Raw genomic sequence first — 17,280 nt, 5'->3', positions numbered from 1 at the left:
TAGTCAGTTCCCTTTTATTACTTTATTCACAACTACTAATGTCTATTTCACTTGTAGCTGTGGTTGAAGCATAATCTTTTCATATTCTAATTAGGTTACTAGACTACTACTAGGCTACTAGAACATGGAGTTTTCTATATCACCCATTGAACCATATCACTCAAATTTCCAAGAAGTAATTAGAATTACTAAGGCATTATTTAAAGTCAATGTTCTGCAGACATTTGATTTTGTTTCAACAGCAGGTTTCAATTTTGTATTAGTAACAGAAATAACAAAAAAGCCTTCTTTTATTCTAGATGAGCTCGAATCACCAGGACCAGATGAATTACATCCATGATTCTGATGAAACTGTTGGATGGAATTTGAGAACCATTGAACCACATATTTCGAAAATCCTGTAGCATTGGGGAATTACCAGATGACTGTAAAAGGGCTGATGTATTTCCCATAAAACTACAGACCTATCAGCCTGATATCAATACCTGAGAAGATTCTGGAAAAGATAATCAAGCAATGAATCTGCAAACACCTAGAGGCAAACAAAATCATAATCAGAAGCCAACATGGGTTTGTCAAAAATGAGATCATGCCAGACTAATCTTATTGCATTCTTTGACAATGTGACAAAGTTAGTGGATGAGCAAAATAATGTGGACATAATTTACTTGGACTTCAGTAAGGCATTTGATAAAGTAGACCTCTACTTGTTAAGATAGAAAAATGTGGATTGGATTAGTAGATGAATTTGTAATTAGCTGACCAACTGCACTCAATGTGTAGTCCTTAATGGAACTGCATCTACATGTAGAGAAGTATACAATAGGATACCCAAGACTCTTTCTTAGTGCCATACTCTTCAATATTTTCACAAATTATTTAAATGAGGGGATAGAAAAGGGAACTCATCAAACTTTAGATGATACCAAGCTGGCAGGAATAACACTCCAAAAGATACAGAAGGATTTTGACAGAATTGAAAACTGGATCCTATCTAACAAACTAAAATTCAATGGTAGGAAAACTAAGGTTCTACATTTAGGCAAGAAAAACCAAATGCACTGTTATAGAATAGGTGGAATCTGGTTTAATAGTAATAACTATGAGAGGGATCTTGGAGTCCTAATGGACAATCATTTAAATATGAGCCAGCATCCTATAGCTGCCAAAAAGCCAAAGTAGTCCTAGGCTTCATTAACAGAGTGATAGAATCCAGATGACATGAAGTGCTAATATCACTTTATAAAGCCTTGGTAAGATCACACTTGAAATATTGCATCCAGTTTTGGCTGCCATAATATAAAAAAAGATGTTGAGATTCTAACACAGGGGTGTCAAAATCAAGGCCCAGGGGCCATCTCCGGCCTGCAAGGTGCTAAGATCTGGCCCCCAAGGCTGTCCTGGAAACAGCAAAGGACTAGCCTGTAGTGCCTCTGCCAGCAAAAATGGAGCTCAGGAGGGCTGCATGAGCCCCCCTCCAGCTTCATTTTCACTGGAAGATGGTTGCAGGAGGCCATCACAACAAAAAATGGAGTTTGGGAGCCCATTTCTGCTGGCAGAGTTCTTGGGCCCCCCAGCCGTCCCTGACATGAGTGATGTTGAGTTGGCCATGTCCACCCTAGCCATGCCCACCCTGGCACCCTGAGGTCAAACATAATCCTGATGTGGTCCTAAATGAAATTGAGTTTGACATCCCTGTTTTAGAAAGAGTGCAGCAACAAAATGACCAGGGGACTGGAGGCTAAAACATATGAAGAATGGTTGCATTAAACTATGTCTAGTTTAATGAAAAAGACATTAGAGCACTGTTATTATGCCACATGTAGTCCTTTACATGTGACATGATAACAGTGTTCCAATATCTAAGGGGTTGCCACAAAGAAGAAAGGATTAACCAAAACACCTGAAGGCAAGACAAGACGCAACGGATGGAAACTAATCAAGGAGAGAATCAACCTAGAACTAAAGATAAATTTCCTGATAGTTAGTACAATTAATCAATGGAATAACTTACCTCCAGAAGTTGTGGACATGCAAGGTTTTTAAGAAAAGATTGGGCATCCATTCATCTGAAATGGAACAGGGCTTCCTCTTTGAGCAGGGGATTTAGAAGACTTCCAAGGTTCCTTCCAAGTCTGTTATTCTGTCATTCAAAGATCTGAGAGAAGAGGACTTGATTTTATTTCTGTAATAAACATGTATAAAATTGAGATTGGATTTTGAAGCACTGAGTCAGCCTGTTAGATTTCACTTGTGTTTGAATGTACTTGGGCTTGAGAAATAGTGTTCCCACAGTGACAAGCTATACTTGAGCCTCACTTAATTCTCGCTCATTATTTGCTTTTGGCTTTGAGCTTAGAAGCATAAAATAAAAACCAAAACACAATAATCATGTTGTGCCAGTGAGCTCTCCCTCGGTTTTACAAAGTGTTTTCTGGTATGTCTTGCAACAAAGGCAAACAGTGACTTAACCCCAATTGCCAATATCTTTTCATGCTGAATCCGGCACAGGTATAAATAAATGTTTCATGCACAATATAAAACAGTCCTGAGTTCTCTCATTTCTGAAATTTTATGAAATGAAAATTACATGCATGATGCTATCTTCAATTCTATTCATACTATCTTCAATTCTAATATGAAACACCAGAGCAAGAATTGAAAATAGGTAATTTAGCCAGTAATCACATAGGCGGCCTGCTTTCCTAGGAGGTTTAGGCATTAATAGACAGCTACAGAATTACACTATGGAGAGCCCTGCCTTCTCTAACCTAAAGCCCTCAAGACACCTCAAACTACAATCCACATCATTGCCTTGCTGCCAAGGAAGAGAGGTAGGAGTTGTAGCCCTCCCTAATTTTGGAAAGTTTGTAGTATAGATTGCTTTGAAGTAAAACACACTGATCTGACGATATTCTTGATTGCACAGCACTAAATCTGTGCCTAGATGGCCTCTTTCTCATTAAATTCTTCTCTTCGTTGATCCTCTTCATGAGATTAAATTTAATCTGCTTCTTCTTCTTTCTTTTTTTGCTCCGAAATGGTAGATGGCAATACAGAGTATCTTAGGGTAGGCAGTTGAAAAGTTGATGACATAATTTGAAACAAATGGGTTTTCCATAAATTCCTAGGAGAGAGAGAGGAATTTCCCAAAAGATAATTTTCATGATTGAATGTTTTAAATCCTTGTTAATCTATTCCATTTATTTTTAAAAGACATTTTATTTTATTTTTCTGCTATTGTCCAGTTCTGCATGTATTAAACTGCTACTCAAATGCCAAGCCTGGTTACAATGTAGTAAAAAGAAAAGGGTACATTTTGATTTGCTGCATATTTAACTTTATAAATATGTTGAATGCAAAGAGCATTCAACATTTATCAGAATACCACAATATATTTTCGTAATGCTGCATAAGGGCACAAAGATACATGATGCCCCTAGGCCACATTGACTGATAGAATCATCTCACAAAATGTGAGGATTTGCATTCCTAGAAGGATTTGAAAGGAGGGGCGTCATGGCACCTCTCATTAGCCTGTTCAGTCTTAGCTTAAAGCCAGCCATTCAATTCTGGTTATGTACTCGAACACTGCCAAGAACCCAGGGGATGTTTTGTATTAAAGGTGTCCAGTTTGTGGTACTCCCTCTTTTTTCCAGGGGCTTAAAATATGATATTTCCAGTGGCATTTGGGACATGGTGGCTCAATAGCTAAGACGCCCAGGAGTAGAGCCTTCTCTGTGATGGGCCCAACCCTCTGGAATGACCTCCCCCCCAATATCAGAACCACTACCGACCTCCGCTCCTTCCGACAGAAACTCAAGACCCACCTGTTCCAATTAGCTGGCTTAGCCGATTTATAGTCCCACTTTTAACCTCCTGGCAAACATCTTATTCTGGGGTAGTTTTTAAGGGTAATTTTTAATTTCTTAATTCGAATTCTAACTATTACTGTACAGTGTATATCTTACCTCCTCCGTCTATCTATATATATATCTATATTTATGTATCCATATTGTTGTTTTAATGTGACTGTACACCGCCCCGAGTCCTTTCTGGGAGAGGGCGCGGTCTATAAATTAAAGTATTATTATTATTATTATTATTATTATTATTATTATTATTATTATTATTATTATTATTATTATTATTATTATTACGCTGAGCTTGTCAATCAGAAAGGTCAGCAGTTTGGCAGTTTGAATCCCTGGGACTGTGTAACGGAGTGAGCTCCTGCTACTTGTCCAGCTTCTGCCAACCTAACAGTTCAGAAACATTTAAAAATGCAAGTAGAAAAATAGGAACCACCTTTGGTTCAGTGAGCCTTTGGCTTTTAATCATGCTGGCCACATGAGCACGGGGACACCTTCAGACAGCACTGGCTCTTCAGCTTTGAAATGAGCATCGCTTAATGACTAACAAATATGTGTGAGGGGAACCTTTGCCTTTACCTTAGTGGCATTTGTCAATCTATTTTTTCTGGCATGTAAGGAAATGATTTTTGAGTTATCAAATAATGTGTCACTCTTACACACCTGCTATATTTATACTATCTTTATATTATCTGGTCTCCAAAGCCAAGCAGAACAGGAATTTCAGAAGAAGAGCAGGAAGTGGGAAAAAGCTGCACAGAGAGCAATGTACTTATGTATTGATGCCAAGAAAACTGAGTGAATGTGAAGGTCCAGGAAGCTTCCAGCTTTATTTTTAAACTGTTGTTGTTATTGTTGCTTCTGTTGGCCGTGTGTGTGCTCACATTGTTAATTGCTTTAGATTGGTTGATTTATTGTGTATATATTTTAAAATAATTGGGCAGCCTCACAATTTAATTGCATTGTTTTTTTAGTTGTTAGTCACTCAAAATCATTTGGTGGTTAGGCAGCCCATAAATTAAAGGAGAATATTTGTAGCTCAGGATTGAAATGAAATGCTCTCTGAGCTTGGTTGGCTTGTTTGCAAACATTTCACAAATTAAATTATGTTTAATTACATTCTATAAAATATTATTATTTTTAAAATAGTATTCGATGTTTGGAAATAAAGTTAGTAACTTGTTCTACCAGTCTTATATGGATATGGGTAGGATTTGTTAATTGGGGATATTGTTTCTTCTTTGACTGGTATATTATTGTGTAGTGAGTGAGTGATAAGGATGAGGGGTGAAACCTACTTACTTTTGCTACTGGTTCACGGAAGGTCCTATGTACATGTGGAGGACCTTCCGTGCATGTATAGAGCGTCAAAAACGGACATGATGACATCCAGCTGGGTGGGCAGAGCCTGCTACTGAAGGCGCCTGAAAGGTAAGTAGAACAGCAAGGAGGAGGAATCCACTGTACCATGCAATTTAGATTAGCTAGAAAGCAGGAAATCCTGCTTTCTAACTAATATAAACTGTGCATTACAAGTAACTGTTGGAATACTGGTCCACCTGAACCAGTAGCATTTTTTTTACTACCGGTTCATCTGAACCAGTAGCTTTTTTTACTACCAGTTTAGGCGAACTGGTCCAAACTGGTAGCATTTCACCCCTGATAAGGATATTCTCAGAACTATTTTCTCCTTCTTTGATCTTTGGTTTTTGAATGATTCCTAAATGTAATTTATTTTTATACATACTTCATCAGAGTGCCAAACTTCCAAGAATCTTCTTGCATTTCTAGACCTTATGTAATCTAAAATGTCTACACTTTTCCAGTGGAACTTGAATGGTCTATGTGATGTGAAATTAACAAATGTCCATCGTACCTCCTTACTACCAATTGATTAACCAATACAGTTGGTTCAGTATTGCGGTGAAGACTGAAATAATAATCAGCTAGTTCCACCTCCTGGGCATTTATCAGAACTGAAGAGTTGGAGCATGGAATTCTCAAACAAATTACAATACCGCAATTATTGTGGAAAACATTCAAACTGATATTCTCTGGTTGTTATTGTTTTCCAAGATTTCAAGCAAAAGTGCTGTTACTGGTGAGGCTTTCCTTAAAAATAAAAAAACAGTCAACAGCATTGACTTTTGCAATGTAGCATTCCTTCGATTTCTTTAGATAGGGACTTCTTACTAAATAAATCATACGTGGAACAAGGAATAGAATCCTGCAGGCACTCTGTGCTCATTAGTGTGACTTTAGGACCTCAAAAGACCCTGTTTTTAAAATAACTTGTATTTATTTTTTTTATTTTCAAATCCATCTTTATTATTTTTATAAATTACTCAAGGCAGCAAATTATAACTGGAATTGTGGGGCAAAGATGTCATATTCCTTTTTTTCTGCCATACACCTATATTTTATATGCTTCTACATTCTTGTATTAAAATAAATTGCAAACAAACAAAATTAAAAAACAACCCCACTTGATTGTACATCCTGAGAAAAAAGAAGAAATGATTTTTGCCTTGTTGACTTGTGGCAATATTAATGAGTACAGGAAGAAATGGAAGATTTCAGTTGTATTTGAGACTGAAATATAATGCTGCCACAGTGACAATTGAGCCTCACTAAGTTCTCATTCATTATTTGTACTTCTCTTTATCACAAAATACGCAATAAATATTTTGTTCAAGTAAGTTATCCCTTGTTTCTTCAAATGTTAAAAATAATAAAAAATATATTTCAAAAAAAATAGAAGATAAAATTAAGTTGAAACCTATTGCGATAGGAATCTTACTTACTTTATTGAAAGGATTGGGTTCAACAGGAGGAGAAAAAGAAGACTGTGTAAAAGATGATATTCCAAGGTAGCAACAGTGGTGGCTGGAGGATAAAAAGAAACACCAAGTTCTCTGGGTAAGCCATTTGTTGGCTTCTTGCAGTTGTCCATTGAGAATCAGTTCCTGAAGACAAAATATATCTTACAAGACGATGCAGACAGGAAATTCTACACTCCTCCTAAAGGCCACATCTATGAAGTCTATTTTGTCACTGACAGATTTGAAACTGGACTTTTAGTTTCATCTGGAAAGTGTATACTATAGTAGAGTTACTACAATATCTGTCTGTCTCTTTATCCCTCTCTCCCTCCCTCCCTCTCTCCTTCCTTTCATCCATCCAATTAATATAGCCATCTGTCTCACACATTGAATCTAGGGAACTCACAATGTTAAAACACATGCATGCACAAGAGCAAGCACTGAAATAAATCAATAAACTCAACCATAGAAAAAAACCATGAAAAACCCCATAATTAAAACTTTAAAAACCATACTTAATAAAACATTAAAAATGTATTCTGTGAGAGTGCAATCCAATTTACTAACCATTTCGCAAGTTCCACAATACCACTATCAGATACATACCTAGGCAAGATAGCAAAGCTAAAAAAATCTTATAAAAGCCAAAAAGTAGGGAAATAATGTTCCAAGAATGGGCTTGATGGCAGAAAATATTCTCCTTCTAGATCCCGTCAGATGATATTCCTTAGTGGATGGGACTAATAAAATGCCTCTTCTGCTGAATCTGATGGGATGAGATAGATGTAACTAGGGAAAGGTGATATCCCAAATATCCCAGTTCCATGCCATGAATTACCAGGTGCATTACCAACACCATCAATGACACCTGGAAGTATACAGGCAGTCATCATGGCTTACAGAACAAAGGTGTATGGTGCCCTACTCAAGGAGTGCACATAACTGCACACACAACCACAGTTTGTACCAGCTATACTTTCTGAATGCTCTTCAAGCTCAGCCCCATGTACAGTGCATTACAGTAATCAATTTGAGAGATAGCTAGGACATATTTGACAGAGACCAATGCTTCCTGGTCCAGGAAAGTGTGCAACTGGTGCATACCATGCTTGCTCACAATGTCTGTTTGGGGCAATGCCACTTCATAAGAGATGTTAAATCCCTGCAACCAGAAGGCCCCAAAACCCAAAACTGCTCAATTTTGCCAAGGTTGAATTGAAGCCTTTTTTCCATTTATACCTGCACAGTCTCTAGAAATGAAGACTGAAAATCAATAGTATTGCTTAATTTACCAGGAGCATAGCTATAAACCATATTGATGATACCTCACCCTATAATAATAGATGATCTCATCCAATGGCTTCATATAGATTAGACAGGAACAGAAAGAATTCACTGAGTAGGGGTTGAGGGCAGAACCTCCTACTTCTTAACAATACCATCTTTGGAAGAATGAGGAGAGTAAGCATAATACAATGCTGCCCACTCCTCCCAATTTTTCTCTGTCAATTCAGAAAAATACCATGGTTGATGGCATCAAAAATAATTGAGAGGTTAAAAAGATCCAGAAAGGATGAAATATCCCCATCTTGCTCATTCCAGATGTCATCAAGACGTACAACCAATGCTGTTCCAATCTCTGTCTGAAATTAGACAGAAAGGGATCCAAATAATTAATTCATTTATTCAAACATCCTAAAGCTACTGAGTGACCATCTTCTAAACAACCTTTCCTAAAAAGGGAAGCTTGGACGTGGGACAAAATTATCCAGTATAATAGTGTATATGATCACTTTTTGAGAAGGGGGGAGGGATAATCCTCCCTCTTAAGAAGGAGTTCGTAGGCATTGGAAGCCAGCCACACATCACTTCCTGGAAAGCCTTCATCATCAAAGAGGGACACAGATCTAATAGGTGGGTAAATGAATTCACAGTCATGAGGACCCTGTCCACCTCATTAGGCTCAATAGTATCAAACTTTTCCCAGATAACGTGGCAACATTTTGAGCCAGGTACTTCTCTAAGACCTGAACCAAGACTTGAGTTCAACTAGATGGAGATTTGAGTGATTTGGTCTAATGTCTAGCATATTCTTCTGCGGAGCCCTGTGCAGGTGATATTCTGCCCTTCCCCTCCTTACCCAGGAGTCACTGAATCACCTTAAGCAATGCAATAAGGGCAGAGAAGCATTGTTTCTCATTTCTAGTAATTATACAAGAGTAATTTATTCCAGGCAAACTAGTAAATTGTTCTTGTCTATTAAGAGCTGACCCAATAAAGAATTGCCACTCAGTGTCAGCCCTTAAGGAGCTTAATTCTTCCAGAATGCTAGATATACACACATTATCCAAAATCCCTCATGATGAAAATACAGATTTGGGAGAAGAGTTTTCAAGCAATTTCTGCTCACCAGGAATACCTTGAATTAATGCCTTTTAAATCACCTAACCTAATTTTAAACTTCTCTACAGGTAGTCTCACTTAACATTCCCTCTTTATGACAAGCTAAACCAGGGTTACTTAGGATGAGTCCCCATAGTTGTGACTCTCACCGTGTTCCCATTTGATTGCAATTTGGATACTCAGCAGTTTCCTCATGATAACAACATCACAGAGTTCTGTAATCATGTGATCAGCATTTACAATCTTCACTCCTGACCTGCAACATGCAATAGTGATTGAGAAGCAACAAGAAGGTACAAATGACAATCATATGACCATGGGATGCTGTGCTACATGGGATTTTCCTATGGACTGCCCTGCCTATAGGTCAGTGTGATCATATGATGTTGCACCAGTGGTGGGATTCAAATAATTTAACAACTAGTTATCTGCCCTAATGATTCCAACAACCAATTCACCAAACTGCTCAGAAGTTTAACAACCAGTTCTCCCAAATTGCTGCAAACTGGCTAAATCCCACCACTGTGTTGTACCTTAATATCATGTGCTTAGCAACATAATTTCTGGTCCCAATTATCATCAGTAAGCAAAGGTGATCTATATTTGATTTGTTTGCCTATCCATCTCTCTTGTCAGTCTCTCACTGGCTACCCACTTCCCTATCTCTCTACTACTCAACTACACTTAAAACTCTCTTTTCCAATCTCTGGACACAACTGACAAAAGTGAGGGTATATTCACCAATTGTTTGAGGTATGAAAACATAGCTGTAAGTTTTAAAAACAAAGAAAATGCAAACAATAAAAAATCCTGGCCCATTTTCTATTCTGACTCTTCTATTGTGACCTTTAATTCCCACATGGAAAAAAGAATTGTTTCCCTAATGGTTCAAAATACAAAAAAGAAGAAGGACATCTTAGATTGAACCTATGTACTGCCATTCTCTGTTTCCCAAAACTGCTTCTAATATTTAGAATGAAAAGAAGTTAATGTCAAATTGCCTCAAATATCAAACTTACCTTTCAGAATAAACAATCCAAATTGGTATACAAGCCTCCACAGTATTTCTGGCAGTTGGATCGCTTCCCATATCTGAAGGAATCTGAAAGGAAAAAAAATATCTTCAAATATAGGAATGCAAAAAGATTCTGTATCAGGAAAAAGTGATATTGTATCGCCAGTACAGTGGTACCTTGATACTCATTTTTAATTGGTTCTGAGAACCAGAATGAATACCAAAAACAATGAGAAGTCCAAACAAGGAATAATGTAGTAAGTCACAAGTCAGCCAAAACCAACAAGTTCTAGCTTGTGTATTGCATACCAAATAAATTATGAATACTGGGACAAAAATTTTGCCACAAAATGCATTTAGTATCAAAAGAGGAGTGATTTCTACTCTTGTTCAGGTCAGTTGTAAATATTGCATTAAGTCATTTTCTTAGTGATTCCTCAATGCTTCGTATAATTTTATAAGGAAATGTAACTTTCATTCAGCTTCATTTTTTCCCAACTTCTTCTCATGCAATTTGGCGTCTGATAGGTGGGTATTTGTAGTTCCTTATGCCTATCATGGCAACTATTGGTGACAGTGTCTAGACAGGCAAGTTATGATACAATTAGAACAGAGGTCATCAGTCTGGCTTTTAACCAATTAGCTGGTTTCCTAAATAAGTGTGCAGAATACAAAGCCAGAAACAAATTCTTCCTTTGTAAAAATTCAGAGTGAATGAGTGAATAGTGCAGTGTAACAAATGAATACCTAAGGGAATTTTAAGAAAGAATTTTTTTTATTTCTGACTGTAGAGGGGAATGATAGAATATTTGTATAATTACTATATTATTATTATAATCAGGCATAGAGATGTACAAATTTAAAAATAGGGAGGGCATCATTTATATTTCCCCTAATCTAGGGAAGATCAATCTCCATGCAACTAATTTTCATTTCCCTCCAGTATGACCACATAAAAGCAACAATACACATTATAATAGTAAACAACACCACTGGTTTTTATCCCAAGATAGGATTCATTCTATAAAATGAAACTGACTGCAAGTTACTGCCCATAAAATTACAGTCAGTGCCAAGTATGTAACTCCTTTAAGGTCAAGAAATTTAGGCTTTTCAAATGTCCTTCATGGTTGAAAGTAAATCTTTACCTTTGGAGGGAAGGGATGTTTTACTTGATCTGGAATGGTTGGAGGGTTTTCCCCCTTATGTTAGAAAAATCTTGATTTCAAGAAAGTTTTGAAAAAGTGTGATGGGGCTGAACAGAACAAATTGAGGACCCAAAAACTTCTGAATCCCTCAGCCTTTCCTTGAGGCCATTCCTAGAAGGAACTGGACAGGCTGCTTAGCAGGCATACATCTGGTTGCCATTTAGTCTGTGTGTCTGTGTGTCTGTGTGTCTGCCTGCCTGCCTGCCTGCCTGCCTATCTATCTATCTATCTATCTATCTATCTATCTATCTATCTATCTATCTATCTATCTATCTACCTACCTACCTACCTACCTACCTACCTACCTACCCATCCATCTACCATCCATCCATCATCTATCTATCATCTATCTATCTATCTATCTATCTATCTATCTATCTATCTATCTATCATCTATCTGTCTATCATCTCAACACTTACCATCTTATCTAAACAATATATAATAAAAGCAAAAGAAATACTACAACATGGTTAAAAGTCAGAGATAAAACAGAATTAAGAACAAGGTTAAAAAGTTGAAAAAGTTGAAAAAGAGGCGGAAGGAGCACCCTCAACCCACCAACCACTCTTAGGGTTGCATATCATTCTTAAACCACCATGCTCATTAGGAGGGGATGTAATTCTTGGAGTGGACACTAACAGACAATTGTTTCCCAGTTGTTTGAGGAAAGGGAGGTGAAAAAATTGTCTGCTGAACGGGGGAAATGAAACAACCACTTCATAAATGCATGGCACAACATAGGAGAACAAACACATCATGACTAGATTCAGCAGTCCATCGGCATTTAAAAGACATAGGCCACTCTTTTGAAGACAACAAAGTCCATATTTTGGATAGAGAAGACTGCTGGTTTGAAAGAGGGGTCAAAGACGCCATCTATGTCAAAATTAAACAGCCCTCTCTCAACAGAGAGGGAAGAATATGACCTAGTCCATCTCCAGTCTACAATATAGTCCTTTCAGCAGTTCCAAGAAGGCTCCACATCAATTTGCACCACTCAGGTGACCCTGATGTCATAGATAAATCTCCAGGTGGCCTTAATGACCTGCTAAAAGAATGCAAATGACCAGCTGTCTGCAAGGAGTATAAATTCTTTCATTCCCCACCATACAGTCAGAGCTGAAGAAGCTTCTTGGATGAGAAGAAAAACAACAAAATCAGGTTGCCTCTTGAAAAAGCACCTTTGGGACAACCATGACCTGGATGACTGAGAATCTCCATAGACAAAAATATTTGTATTTCTATTTCTTTATTCTGCCTATATATCTGAGGTTGACATGCCAAAGTTTCTTTCAAAGAGAAAATAAAGCCCGTTGAAAGTGGTGAAAAGAACAAAATAATTTCAGCTGGAGCAAAAAAAATTAAAATAAATATTACATATACTGATGTTTCATAAATAAACTCTCATATGAGGCAAGCAGAGTTTCTGTGACTTCATGGACTTCCTGATTTATAGAATGCAGTTTAAAAAAAGATGCATACATGTATAAAAATGCAGGCATATTTAGCATATGGACATAATTTACATGTTTGCTAAAATATTGTACAAAAGAAATCTTATATTAAAAGAAACCCCATATGGAAATCTATCAGGATAATTAGGCATTTTTGCAATATTCATATATAACCTCAACTTGAAATTTATCGAACTATAAAAGTCTGCAAAAATTTCTTTATACATGAAATTTGCTTTAGCAACAGCATGAAAAAGCAGAGAAAAGAAAGAGATGAGCCAGGGAAGAAGATTTCAGATGTTCTCTGTGTTACAAGGGATACATTATAAGCTTTTGTGTAATCATATTCTGTAATTAGTTCATACACTGGAAAGAACGAGGGAAGACTGATCAAGAAAAGAATGGATTGGTTGAGTTTGATCGATGGAGTTGAGATATTGCTGGAATTCGGTGTAAAACTTTGTCATTTCATCTCTGAGGCATCTTTGCCATAGAATAGAGGTGCAAAAGGTGCCTCAGTTTCAAGATGTTTGAGAAACACAGCCAGGCATAAAGTCAGGGTAATTGCAGTAAACCATCTTGAATGAACATCTGGATCCAAAAGAAGGAAGACAGAAAACAACATAGACACTATTCCTCAGAAATCAAGTTCAGAGAGGTTTCTGTGGAATTTACTACTAGATAAGTGTGAATAGGAATTCAAGCCATGCCTTTATAAATCTATTAACAGGGGAACAAAAGTTATGCTCAGTTTGTTTGTGTACACACACACACTCATACACACACAAACACAACATCACCAACTTTCAACTAAATTTTAAAGGTTTTCAATGACAAGTCTTGTTCTCATTATAAGCTTAGTAGAAATTCCTACAGTCAAAATTTAGTTTAACTGTTGACAGTATCATTAACAACAATAAGAACAGCAAAATATTTCTTTAATGCTAAATTTAAGATCTGATGATTAGATGGAAATATCCATTAGTTTTCTTGGCTGCAGTAAAGAAATGATTTGGCACTGACTTGTGAGATGCTTTTCAACTGCCCAGACTATCTTATAGACCAGTGATAGCTAACCTTTTCCCAATCATTGCCAAAAGCAGTGGTGGTGGTGCATGAGGGTCTTGTGTGGGCATGGCCACACCCATAATGTTATACGTGCAACCCTGCATGCAAGCGTGCATGACCCCAGCCCTCCCCCGCTTTTGATGTGTGATGGACCCGTTTTTCTCCCTCCCCAGGCTCCAGAAGCTTTCTAGGAGCCTGGGGAGGGTGAAACCTGCCCTACATCCTCCCCAGAGGTCCTCCAGAGGCTTCAGGAGGCTTTCACCTCCAGAGGGTGAAAAATGGCCCTACGGGCAACCCAGAAATTGGGAAACGGATTTCCGGTTTGCCCATAGGCCATTTTTCACCCTCTGGAGCCTTCAGGAGGCTTCTCTGAAGCCTCTGGAGAGCCAAAAAATGGCACAACACACAAACCGGAAATCTGTTCCCAATCTTCTGGTTTGTGTGTTGGGTTGGTTTTTTTAAATGAAAAACGGCCGAAAAAGAAGGCTGAAGTCAGCTGGCCAGTGCACACATGTGCACTGGAGCTGACAGGGCAATGCCTTGCGTGCCCTAATAAATGGCTCCATGTGCTACCTGTGGCATGCATGCCATAGGTTTGCCATCAGTGATAGACCTTGCATTTTCTATCAATTACCCATACAATTACTAACCAGATTCTCTTTATTTTACCTTCTACCTCTACTGCGGTTACTAGGCAATGGTGTACACACTCAACTTGTTTCAAACTTTCTGCAAATATTTGTCATAATACAGTCCACCTGAATTTTTCTGCAACAAACTCAAATTATATCTATATATCTCTATTCAAATGCAGTTCATGTCTATCTATTATATAAGAACAGTAGGTTGGAGGAATAGACTTTTTAAATCAACCCCAAGCCTCCTTAAAGTGCCAAAAGCAACATAGTCAAGTATTGTGCCTATCAGCTCCCAAATTTAGTAGGAACAAATGCCTGGGAAGATGCATTGTTAATGCCATTAATTGGTGTCTGCTTTTGTTCTTCTTGCAGCAATCTTCTCTAGAACTAGTCAGTTTTTATTCAATCAGAACAAAGTGAACTACATTTCTATCTATCTACTCATCCATAAAAGGTTGCATTGTAAAGAGCTGCTGGTGATAATATCAGAGTTATTTTTCAGAAAATTCACTGTTCTAGAAAGCCAAGGATCTTTCTCCCAATGTTTACCTTGAGCTTCTGGCAAAATTCATGCAGCAAATGAGGCTCAAGCCTTCCATCCTTCCGAAGTCAGTAAAATGAGGACCCAGATTGCTGGGGGAAATATGCTAACTCTGTAAACTGCTTAGAGAGGGCTGTAGAAAGCACTGTGAAGCGGGAAACAGTACATAAGTCTATTGCTAAATGCTGGTCAGGATGACTTATTTCTGGGCCCAACTCTGGGACATCTTTATATTCCTAGTCTCCTCCTTGCTGCCCTCTTTCCAATCTCTGTATAGATCATGGACAACTCTCCCATTTCCTTGAAACCACTACACAAATAAGAATAAATTTAAAATAAGTAAGAGTGGATTTTAAGAGAGTGAAAAAAGAAAAAAGAAAGAGTGATTCAGTCAACCTGAAGATAAAGTGGACAAAACTGAAGTCACAATTAAAAAAAAACACCTCTGGAGAATGTGTGGCATATGGTTGTGGACACACGCATGATTGCAGAGACGTACATAGGATCCTGCACTTAAAGGGGCATTATCTTCCCAACATGTTAATGAGAACATATTTGTAAAAGCGAAGAATATAGAACCACTCCCTTCAAATATTGTGAACTACAATTCTCAGCAGCACTAGGTAGGATGATCAGCCATGAAGAATGTGAATTCTTCACAAAATCCTGCATATAAGTAGCAGGATTTTGTTGCAGGTCTATCTTTGAATTTGAAATGGTAAGTACTTAAATCACAAAAGGACCACATGTTGAATACACCACAATTGCCGGAATTGTACCAAACATGGTTTAAAACAGTGGAATTTCTGACTATCATTAAGAGGACTGGCAAACAGTAACAGCATTTATAAGACATTGTGATGAAAATGGTAGGGAGGCATATGACTTCAAAGCATAATAAATTAAAATTGATTCTCCTCAAGTTTATATTGTTAAGATAAGTAAAAGCATAAGTCTCTACTTTCCCTTTCCTATAGGCACAGAAGAGGCCAAGTTCTTTCTCCCTTTTTCTTTTCCAGTTCTTGACATGAATTAATTTGTACCTGTAATTTGAATATGACCTAACTGGGAGCATAGCTTTTTGATATGCCGATAGGCTGCTAAAATAGATGATGTATTCTCTGTCAAATTATCAGACTTTCCAAGGAGGATATAATGGTTCAGATGAGAGATTCCAATTACCCCAGTCAAATAATGCTGTCAATCTAATTCTGTCAAGAATCAGAGATGCGAACTCCTCTCTTTCTGACTATACCACATTCCTTTCACACTTATCTCATTTATCCAACAACTCTGACCCACTCTGCTTCAGACCATGCCCTTTTATCTGTTTTCATACACCACACAACAGACTAACTCACTTACTTGACATTTTATGGCTAAATATCCTATGTGTCAGGATAGTATTAAAACACCAAGGACTGAATCTGGAATGTTGCATCAAAAAGCTTTCCCAAATACATTAACTCTTACCTGGACCACCAAAAATGTGAAAAGAATGAGCAAGTTTTTGGACTCATCAAAATAAAATATTTCTAGGTAAAAACAGATGTGTACTGCAAGTAGTAATGTATATTTCCTGTGTGCTAAAAACAGATAAGAGTTGTTGGTTTTTTTAAATTTTTTGGTGGATCTTGATGCAAACTGAATAAAATCACAACTATTTGGTGTATAAACATCTTTATTATTGGGCGGCCTAAAGATTACAATTTGGGGTTTGCATGATGCCAATTAATATTTGCTTATTTGGGTTCTTTTGCCAATTTGCAAGTTGTGTCCATGATCAAGTGAAGCTTCAGCAGACAAATTTAGAGAATATGAACAGATGATGCTATGATAGCATCATATTCACCTCACCTTTGAGACATGGAAAAGGGAGACCAAAGAGCTTTCCAGTTTCTTCTTTCACAAGATATGAAAATCATTATACTAAGATAAGCTTAGGGACAAAAGACTCCCTTATCGCAAGTGAGCATATAAGGTGGGCACCTTGTTCTCTCAGTTCCTAGCCACTGATTTTTCTGGATGATTAATCTTTTGCAATGAGAGGGTCAAAGCTCTCCACTGTGCCAAAATATCATCTCTGCTACTTCTCTTGACAACTCATGAATGTCAGTAGAGGTGAAAAGACAAGGAGGGAAAATGGATCTTTGAGATACTAGTTCTCCCAGCACTAAAAAAGACCCCCTTACAAAGTTATGGCTGAAAAACTAGTTTCTTTGTTTATACCCAAATGGGAATGGAAGTGCTCTTCGCCT

The 17,280-nt window shown here is 37.5% G+C and overlaps 2 long non-coding RNA genes across 2 annotated transcripts; both read right to left on the bottom strand.

The window, feature by feature from the left end:
• Window positions 1-247: 247 nt before the first annotated feature.
• On the bottom strand, window positions 248-7,449 carry LOC309382216. Its single transcript, XR_014173640.1, has 4 exons — window positions 7,301-7,449; window positions 6,677-6,838; window positions 2,015-2,185; window positions 248-532 (listed from the first exon to the last, which is right to left on the bottom strand). It is a non-coding gene; the product is annotated as an uncharacterized lncRNA (long non-coding RNA).
• Window positions 7,450-8,201: 752 nt separating this feature from the next.
• Window positions 8,202-10,199, bottom strand: LOC309382043. The gene is made up of 3 exons (XR_014173618.1): window positions 10,117-10,199; window positions 9,247-9,353; window positions 8,202-8,337 (listed from the first exon to the last, which is right to left on the bottom strand). It is a non-coding gene; the product is annotated as an uncharacterized lncRNA (long non-coding RNA).
• Between the last annotated feature and the right edge of the window lie 7,081 nt (window positions 10,200-17,280).

Source organism: Natrix helvetica (assembly GCF_964273705.1).
Source record: "Natrix helvetica genome assembly, chromosome: Z".
In the NCBI taxonomy this organism is placed as follows: Eukaryota; Metazoa; Chordata; class Lepidosauria; order Squamata; family Natricidae; genus Natrix; species Natrix helvetica.
This window is presented reverse-complemented; position numbering and strand designations above follow the sequence as displayed.